This window comes from Hydra vulgaris, chromosome 06 (genome assembly GCF_038396675.1).
Source record: "Hydra vulgaris chromosome 06, alternate assembly HydraT2T_AEP".
Lineage (NCBI taxonomy): Eukaryota > Metazoa > Cnidaria > Hydrozoa > Anthoathecata > Hydridae > Hydra > Hydra vulgaris.
In genome coordinates this window covers 44406076-44416776 of record NC_088925.1, presented here as the reverse complement: position 1 = coordinate 44416776, position 10701 = coordinate 44406076, and the positions used below count along the sequence as shown (strand labels likewise).

Below are 10701 nucleotides of genomic sequence, written 5' to 3'. Positions count from 1 at the left end.
TCTTAAGAAAGCAATAAAAAATCATTTGCGGGTAAAAAAAAATCTCAAATCTTTAAAAATACATCTTTTTAAAAATTATTTATTAGTGAAATAAGTTAGTTTTGTATAAAACAATACTAAAAAATTAAATTAAAAAAAAAAAACATAAAAAATTTACTGATTTTTTCAAAAACCACGGTAGGTGCTTCTTCACGGTACCCAGTAGGCACAGCGACGTGACAAAAACGTGAATTTCACGTTATTTAGGCACGTGATATTTAGGTGACTTTTTGGTCGCCATGAAATGACCAATTCACGTGATTTATGGACGTGTTTTTCACGTTACTTTTGGCACGTGATATTTAGGTGACTTTTTGGTCCCCATGAAATGACCAATTCACGTGATTTATGGACGTGTTTTTCACGTTACTTTTGGCACGTGATATTTAGGTGACTTTTTGGTCCCCATGAAATGACCAATTCACGTGATTTATGGACGTGTTTTTCACGTTACTTTTGGCACGTGATATTTAGGTGACTTTTTGGTCCCCATGAAATGACGAATTCACGTGATTTATGGACGCGTTTTTCACGTTACTTTTGGCACGTGATATTTAGGTGACTTTTTGGTCCCCATAAACTGTCCAAAAGACGTGCTTTTTACGTTAATTTTGGCACGTAATATTTAAGCAATAATTATGCTTTATAATTACAATTATAAGTGTTTGGATTCGTGTAAAGAAAAAAAACTCATCGTCGAGGAAATATTTAATACGTATAAATACATGGTTTTATTAGTCAGTATATTAGTTCTTGACATAAAAATTTTTAATTTGTAATAAAAGCTGCATTTTTGTTAAAATATCCTCCTTATATCCAAAGTAATAAGTACGAAGTCGTAGATCTGCAACTTACGAAGAGCACGCTTCAAACTTATATATCTATTCTCCCATAAAAGCACGCTTCAAACATAATCTAACAAATCAGTCGATATTTTCTTCTATAAGAGCACGCATCAAACTTTACCTAATGAATTAGATTTAGCTGAAAAGAAACGAATAAAATCTTAAATAATAATATGATTATTTAATAATTATCTTAAATCACAAACTTTTAAAACAAATCTTACTTTGAGAGTTGCCAACTACTTTTAGCAACAAGATTTTCTAGGGTGTTATTTGTTTTCTTTTATCTAAATTATTAAAGAATTTTAAGAAAACAATACTACATACAATGTAAAAAAATAAAAGTTATTTGCCTTCTAATTTTATACTCTGATTGCTAAAAAAGTAAATAAGTATTTAATAAAAAAAGATGTAACAAAAAAGTCGACAGAAGATTAAAAAAAAAGAAGTACATAATAAAAAATACAAGTTTAAAAAAATATTTTTTATCTATATATATCTATATCTAATATCTATCTATAGATTTATCTATATCTATAAAGTTAATAACTGATGGGCGTGATTAGAAAAAGACCTGTACTCACCTTATGTGATAACATCTGTGTACTATGTGATAACATGATAATTTGTTTTCTTTGTTTTCCATTTTCTTATATTTGCATCTGTTTCTGCATTAACTTGTTCATACATTAACTCACTAGATGCAAAGGTGACAGCCCACAAAGTTGCTTTAAATGAGTAATCTACAAAGTTTTGAACAGCATTAAATGTCATTTTAGAATGCACACAAAATTTAAAACAATTTATAAAAATGTAATAGTTATCACATAAACACAAAGCATTATAGTGGGGATTTTATATCATGATTTTCCTTATCCATGGTCCGATTTTCACCTTGAGGCTCCTTTTGCTGTGGAAACATTCACCACGGCTAAGGAGCCTCATCTACCCCTAATTATATACAATATATTAAGTATAAAACTAAAAATATGTATAATAAAGTATTGTCAAATTAGGTCACCAATAAATACAGAGTGCTGAAAATTCAACTCAGAATCAAGTTGCATTCTCCAACAAGATATGAATTAAATCAAATTCTTACTACAGAGTGTGATCACAAAAGAAGACAAAGAGAGGGAAAAGTGAAATTTCTCAAACTTTAAAAGTTAAAAGGTTATTGGGTCTTACTACAGAATGATATTCCTAGGCAATAACATAACAATACCATTGGGTCTTCCTAGTTAATATTATTTTATGCAGAACTTATCATTTGTCATAGAGCTTAATAAATTTAATATTAAATAAGTTATAACTTATTTATTATCAAATTAATTACATTGACAAATTTGACAGTCTAAAATAGTATACAATATGGTAGAAAAAAAGTATACCTTGTAGTAGGGTTTGATCTTTTGCGTGTTGCAATATGAGAATTATCTGCCATAACGTTACACAATTTTGAACTAAGCTTTATAATATATTTATTAAACCTAAATTGATAAAACTTGGTTATAAGATAATATGTTTGGATAAAATATTATATATGTGACATTTTATTTTTGTCAAAAATGCATTGCGACGTTATAAGATATCTTACGCCCTACTTTTTAAATTAATTATTATAAAATTACAATGCAAAATAATTACATTATTATAAAAGTAAAATAAAAAGTAATTACAATAATGAATATATAAACTACATATTTCATGTAATCATTATATCTAAAATATCCGGAAAAAATTTGCGGAAAATATCCGGAAAAAATTCAGAATATTTCCCCCCTCATTTTCCCCTTAATTCTGCATTCAGCCAAGTCTTTTCTCAATTTTTTAAAAACTTTTCTTAATTTTTGTATGAATGATGACTAAAATAACATAAAAACAAATAGATGAATAATATATACTTGTTATATGTTGTAATAAAAGTTGTATGTATGGAAAACTTTTCGGATATTTGGAAAAAGATAAATTTCAGAAAAATATCTGGTATTCTGGGAATATCCTGAATAAGGTTATCCCTAAGACTAAATTATAAAAAAATAGTAAATAAAGAATATCTTTCCAAGTTTCTAATTACAGGTTTTTATTATGAATAAAAAAAGTTCCAAAATACACAATATTTTGGCAACGTAACATTCACGTTTTAATCAAGTAAAATTGTCACCTGGACAAGGTCACCTAAAATATACATGATTGAAACATGAAGAAGGAAACGGGGTAAGAGCAGGCATCAAACTTTATCTAATAAATAAGTCGATATTTTCTCCAATAATAGCTCACAACACCAAATTTAGCTCAAAAGAAACAAATAAAAACTTAAATAATAATATGAATATTAAATAATCATCTTAAATCACAAATTTTTAACACAAATCTTACATGGTGAGTCACCAACTGTTTTGGCAACTAGATTTTCTGGTGTTGCTATTTCTTTGATCTAAATCATTAAACAATTTTTAAAAAAGCAATGCTATACTTGAGAGAAACTTGCTTTACATATTGGAAGGTTGTCAACATTGAAAGATAAGTAAAATGCAGTTTTAAATACAATAGCATCATAATTATCTTTTTGTGGGGAAAACATCGAACAAATCCGCATTAATAACCTGTTTTATATTGTACATAATAACAATAGTAATAAAAGTCATATAATATATATAGTAATAATTTCGCATAACTCGAATATATATATATATATATATATTAACCATATAATATTTAAATAATATAAAAAAAGGAAATAAGTATTAACATTTTTTAACAAGTAAAGCACGAGATCAAGATGTCATATATTATAAAAAGATTAAGTATTTAATAATAATATATAGGGTAAAGCGGGGTAATAAGATCAGAGGGGCAATAAGACCTTTTTGAGCAAAGCTAATACTAAATTCCTTTATGCTATTGTGTAAATAATAATTTACTAAGTTTTTCATGATATATATTTGCTTTCTACGTAAGCAAGTAGTTTAAATCATTTCTTGGACTAACAACTAATTTTTTACCATGATTAATTTGGTTTTCAATATCGACGTTTTTTACGGCAGTTTTTAATTTTGTTCGAAGTTAATGAAAAAATTTTCCAATATCGGTGCTCCTCAGTTTTTAATTAAAAAGTCTATAACAAGTTGTTTGCTTTTATTTTTCTTGAAAGTAAAGTACTATCTAAGTTTAGTAAGTCTTTTTTTAAAGTTACACATTCTACTTAAGTAATATTTAGACATAAAAATAATAATTTAAATGTCATATTTATTCTAGTAAAAATCATTGACTCATTGAGCCGTCCAATCAAGGTTTTGACATTTTAAACATATACCTTTAAAATTATCTTGCACACAATTTTTTTTTGTTATACTAGCAAAGGTAAGACTTATTTGAGATACTTATTACAAAAAATTTTATTTATTAGTTTACTCAGAGTATAAAACTTTTATTTTAAAACAAGTAGGTCTTAATGCCCTGCCTGACTAGTAAAAAATGGCAAAACTCTCTAATAAATTTAAATCAGCTATAAATTTCATACTATTTAGTTAAAAAATTATGACTAAAATTAAAAGCAACTTTTTAATGTAAAAATAAATTTTGTAAATGTATTTTTGAAAATAAAAGTTTTTTTTTTTTTTTTTAAAATGGTTCGAACATACAAAAAGTTAAAGCAGGGAGGAAGGAAATCCTACTCAAATAGCCAGGAAATGAAAGATGCCTGCAGTTCTGTTTTGAATAAAGAAATGTCAATAAACCAGGCATCCAAACATTTTAGGTGTGACAAGAGAGCTCTTTCGAAAAGAGTAAACGGTGAACTATCAGTCGACTCTCATCCAGGACGAAAAACAGTTTTGACCTCACAGCAAGAAAAAGAGCTGTCAGAATGTCTTATTTTAATGGGTGATTGGGGATGGGGTTTTACTAGAGGTGAAGTGAAAGAAGTGAAGCAAGAAAAAGAGCTGTCAGAATGTCTTATTTTAATGTATCAATACAAACAGTATTGATACACCATTTATAGATTCTCGACCAAGTAAAGACTGGTTGCATGCTTTCTTACAACGAAATCCCAAAATTACGTCAAGAAAAACTGAACATTTAAGCAATTCAAGAAACCATGCTGAAAATCCTGAGACCATCAAAATTTGGTTTGATCTAGTCGAAAAAACATTAAAAAATGCAGGAATTATTAACCTTCCTAGTCAAATATTCAATTCTGATGAATCGGGGTTCATCACTGACCCAAAGGAGCAAATTGTATTAGCAAAACGAGGTGCTTCTCGAGTGTCGCAAAGCATTGGTGGGTCAGGCCGGGAGCAAATTACTGTCAATTGTGCATGTTCTGCTAGTGGGCATATATTGCCACCATACATTATCTACAAAGGAAAAAATTTGTTTATGGACTGGGTTAAAGGTGGCCCTGATGGAGCTGTTTATACTACTAGTAGTAAGGGCTGGATGGAGTGCCCTCATTTTTTAGAATGGTTTCAAAGCATATTTCTAATGTATACAAAGCATCTTGCAAACCGCCCACGTGCTCTTATATTTGATGGTCATATTTCTCATATTAGCTCCCCACTTATTGATTTGGCAAAAAAAAATAATGTTATTCTCCTACGCATTCCTGCTCATCACACCCATCTTCTTCAACCTTTAGACACATCAGTTTTTCGACCTGTAAAAAGTAAATGGCAAAGTTTGCTTATAAAATATGCAAGAACACATAATGGACCAGTATCCAAGAAACATTTTCCAGGGCTACTACGTACCCTTTTTCAGAGTTCCTTTACTATGGAACAAGTCAAAAGTGGTTTTAAGGGAACTGGCATTTTCCCTCTTAACAAAGATGCTATTGACACACGTTTATTTAATCAGCGTTTTCAGTCACATGTAAAGAAACCTACATTCTCCACTAATCATCTCACAAGATCATGTTCAATGCCTAATCTTCAAAGCATTTGTGTTAACGATGCTCCCATTTCAACATCAATATCATCGGCTTCATCATTACCAGTTTCTACATCGACTTCCTCTATCAAAGATTTTTTTCTTAAGCAATTACAGTCTAAATGTGCAGAAACCTCTCTTCATGGAAGATCTGCACGGGTTAAAAGGTTTCGCTATGGTGAAAGTTTAACATCAGAAGCATGTTTAAAACGAACAAGAGAAGCTTCAAAAAAACAAAACAAAAAATTAAAGAAAAAAAAAAAAAATAAATAAAAATGATAATGATGACAACAGCAATATTGTATGTCCTGAATGTGGTGACTGTGGAGATAAAGGTGATCAGTGGGTGTGCTGCGATGTTTGTGACATTTGGTATCATGTAAAATGTACTATGATAACTGAATTAGATGATGTTAAAGTCATGGAGTGGAAGTGTAGTAATTGTTCTAAGTTTTTGTAAAAATATAATCTTAAAAATTATTATTTTTTAATTGACTCCTTTTTAAATATTTGTTTTCACACAGTTTTATAATATTTTTAAGTTCGTCAACAGCTTTTTAATCTTATTTAAGTATTCAAAAAATATGATCAAGTAAAGTATACAACCCCCTCATTTTAGGGAAGGTGAAATCTTACATGATTGTAACTTTTAAACATAAGGTTATTTGATCAAATTAAAAAACCTGCTGATAAATTTAAATGTTTTATAAGATAGCAAAAAAAAAAAAATATTAGCTCAATGGCCACATTTCGGGTAATAGTGTCAAAGTTTTGAGATATTTCAGTTCCCAGCCTCAAATTACCACAATATTACACGTTAAGGATAGAAACTTAAGATAAATTAAAAAATAATGTAATATTTGTCTTTTCTGTAAAATAATTACATTATTTTACAGAAAAGACAAAATATAGGATAATGGTCTCTATAAGTTTGCATATTTCGACGATATATGAAATAAAAAATAATTAAGTTTATTTCATTCGTTTTTGACTCAAAAGTTAACCATAATGTTTCAAATAGCTTTTACTGAAGATTTTATAAAGTAACACTATGTTTTTGTTATTATTAAGAAAATAAAGTTACTAACGAGTCAGAATTTTTTGCTACTGGATCACTAATGAAGAGCACATATCAAGTGAAAGGGGGGTCAAGACTTTGTAGTAATAGGGGAGGGGGGGAGGGGAAGGCATGCTTTTTCAATTTGGTGGATCCTGACCACCTATGAATTTAGGGGGGGGGGTTAATTTTCAGTTTGATGATTTTTAAGCAGGCAAGTCCATAATTTTTTTTGATGATTTTAAAAAGCCTCTTTAGTTTACTCACTTAATTTAAACAAAGTGCTGTGTTAATATAAAAGTTTACAAAAAAAAAATAAATAAATAAATATATTTTAGGGAGCGATTGCCTCCCTCTTACTATGGATCCACCCTTGGCATAGATCCGTGGTTAGTCATCACACACCACTAATTGGATTTGAAATTTGTTTTATTTATATAATGAATAGCTATAGACAATAGATTTAACTTGGTATAAATTATATCGTATATAAAGGATTACTTCAATAGTCAAATTATAATGTATACCTGTATTACTTATAATTTTTTGATTGGCATATTTAATAATAACCTCTTGAATACTCATTTTTAGACCACATTTCTCATACGAATTTAAATTATAATTAGTTAAATTGTTCCAACAGTAAATTTTTTTTTTTTTTTAAATCTTTTTTTCTCCCCAAACAGTTATATAGGCCCTTTTATATAGACCCAAAAGTTCACCTTTCGGAGCTAAAATAATTGGGGATTTTGTTTTTGTGAAATATCATACATTTGTGTTTACTTGAACAAAGTTTTAGCTTTATAGTATTTTATTCCTGGTCGAAATTCTACTGTACCGTATTTTACCGTATACCGCATAAAAGGTTTTCGAATAAGTGGAGATAGAAGTGATAAATAGGTGTGTTATGACATATTTGACATTTTATATAATGTTGAAGGCACTTTAATTACAAAAAGGGAAAATATTTAAATTATCGAATAAAATTTTAACAATTGCGCTAAGTCTTGGTAAAAATATATACATTCAATATACTTGGTCTTATTGCCCCCCTTTTTTTATTTTTTGCGATTTTTTTTTGTAACTTCTTACCAGTCTTGGCACTATGCAAAACTTTTTTTTTTCCGTATAAAATGCTATGCCTCGTATACAAATATGTTGTCTGTCACTAGGAAAAAAAATATTAGTGAAATTCATAATATTCATTTTTTACAATAGAAAAACCTGAAAGTATATGAAAAAAGTGGTCTTAATGCCCTCCTTTGCCCTACATATATCAATAATAAATAACATAACACATTTATTTATTGATATTATCTTATATTTCCTAATTAAGAATTCTTAATCGCAATAATTAAAAACATTTATATATAGGTTCAAATATCATTTTTGTCTGTTTGTTTCTTTTTCATTTTTGCTTTGTGTTCAATTATATTTGAAAATAAGTTTTATTATCTCTATTTTTTTTGTCTTTTTTGTTTGTTTGTTTGTTTGTTTTTTGTTTGTTTGTTTGTTTTTTGTTTTTGTCTTAGTTTGTTTGTTTTTTTTTGTTTTTTTTTTTTAAAAAAAAAAAAATATATCAAAAAAATAATAAAAAAATAATAATAAAAAAAATTTTTCTTTTTTTTTTCTTTCTTTTCTTTCTTTTTATATTTGATAACTTTTTTAATGACAAGATTTGATAGCTATATTATTTACGGATTATTGGGAGCTTGGCGATAAGACTATTTTTGTCTTCTTCTTGCCCCCGCCATGTGTATATTTTACCAATACGAGAGTTGTAATTATTTTTAACGGCAAACTTATAACTTTAAAAAAAAAAAAAAAAAAAAAAAAAAAAATCTTGGGTAAATTCTTTAACCTTGTTGATAAAAACCAAATAAAGAAAGAAAATCTATTTTGGGTTTTTATCTAAACGACTCTTGAGTAATAATGTATGCAGAAGTTCTAGAGACATTATTATTGCTCAAGAATCAAGAATAAGTTCTGCTAGAACTTATAATTTGTCCATGTAGCTTTCTTAATTTAATATTAAATTCGTTATAACATAACTTATTTCGTACTAAATTAAGTAAGCAAAATGAACAAATTCGCCAGTCTAAAATATTATATCATAAAGTAGAAAAAAAGCATACCTTGTATTTGAGTTTAATCTTATTTGTGTGGCAAATAGGGACGGCAAATAGGGTACTAATTTATTTAACTTAATTTGATTTAATTTAAATATTAGATATTACAACTTAAAATATATTGTTCTTTTTAGTTCTGTTTTAAATGCATTGCGTTAAAAGATATTATATAGACCAATTTTTTTTTTTTTTAATTGAGATAATACTACAATAAAAATTAATTATATTATCATAGAAGTAAATAATTATAACTAATATAATGAATACAAAAACTATACTATAAAAAAATAATTGATATAATAAAAAATATTATTTCACATTTCTTATGCCAGTTTTTTTGACAATAAAAAAAGTTCCGAAAGACGAGATATTTTGGCACGTAACTTTCACGTGACTTTCACGTAAAATAGTAACCTGGACGAAGTCACCTAAAATACACGTGATTGAAACGTGAATAAAACGTTGCGTGCCTACTGGGTAGGGGGTGCCTTGACCCTACTTGATTTTTGTATTGAAAATTTATTTACACGTTTAATTTATTTTGCTGAATACTTTTTGAAATTTCCTTGATTTTAAATAGCGAATTCGTATAGTTCTTAATGTGTTTCGAAACATTTAAAAGAGATTTTAGCGCACTCCTTCCAATTATATCTAACTTTTTCATCAAATCAGAATTAGCTCCATACCAATCGTTAATTGTGTTAAAGTAAGGGTGGAATGCAAGAAGCAAATTTGAGTGAAGTTCGACTTTAACTTTAAAGTCTGACTCTGTGAAGTTAGACTTCAAAAATAAGCTTGAGCAAATGCATAAACGAAACTTGAAATTTTCAAAGCAAATTTGAAAATGCAAAGCAAATGAATTCATACATTTTATATATCTATCGTTTTAAACTTTTCAATAACAATTTGCTCTTTTTTCTGTTGATGGGATAATTAATTTCATCAGATAAATAGGAGATGTCGTTTAATCGTTTGTCGCTACAATGCTTGTTTTCGGTATTCTTTTCGTTTAGCAATACGTCTGCCTCTCACTTCTTCTGTTTCAGCCGCCCTTGCCTTAACCTATAATTCTCTTTGTTATTTCAGCCGAGAGGCTCGTTGTTCAGCTGATTCATTTTCTCTAGCTCGAAATTTCCGTTCTCTTTCTCAAGCAAGACAAGCAAATCGATCAGTTTCCAGTTTTCTTTTTTATATTTAGCTTTCTTCTTTATATTTCTATGGTGAAAAGATTTTTTTTTTTAACTTTAAGAACTTTTTTATTTTATTTTTTATTTTTTTTACTTATTCACTTAAAAAACTTTAATTATTATTCTTAATCACTATTTATAAGTAAAGTATTAAAGCATTTCTTACTTTTTTACAGTACAAAATCTATCAATTTCAGGTCAACAACGTTTTTGTTATTATTATTTAACAGCGATTTCATTTATTTACGCTAAATAGAGTTTGCAGTCTTTCGTTTGTTTTAATTACTTTTCTTAACGATTTCTTTTATGTACGCTTAACGAAAGTTTAGCGTAAAGTTTAGCGTTTCTTTTATTATAACCGCTGACCTAGTCTTTGTTTTATTATTACCGCTGACCTAATCTTTTTCGTAAAGAACTAAAAATTTTTATCTTTTAGGGATTGGGGGCCCAGTTTCGTTTTGGGGCCCAGTTTTCTGAGCCAGAATAAGGGCCCAGTACAAGTCCTCGTACCCTCG

General features: G+C 28.1%; 1 long non-coding RNA gene across 4 annotated transcripts; it reads right to left on the bottom strand.

Annotated features, from left to right (window-relative positions):
* Nucleotides 1-1122: 1122 nt before the first annotated feature.
* Nucleotides 1123-9103, bottom strand: LOC136081889 (uncharacterized). Of its 4 annotated transcripts, none has more exons than XR_010639223.1 (5): nt 9006-9101; nt 3049-3321; nt 2276-2374; nt 1469-1627; nt 1123-1171 (listed from the first exon to the last, which is right to left on the bottom strand). It is a non-coding gene; the product is annotated as an uncharacterized LOC136081889 (long non-coding RNA). The 4 variants fall into 4 exon arrangements; XR_010639225.1 differs by lacking the exon at nt 1123-1171 and adding an exon at nt 1242-1260; XR_010639227.1 differs by lacking the exon at nt 3049-3321.
* Between the last annotated feature and the right edge of the window lie 1598 nt (nt 9104-10701).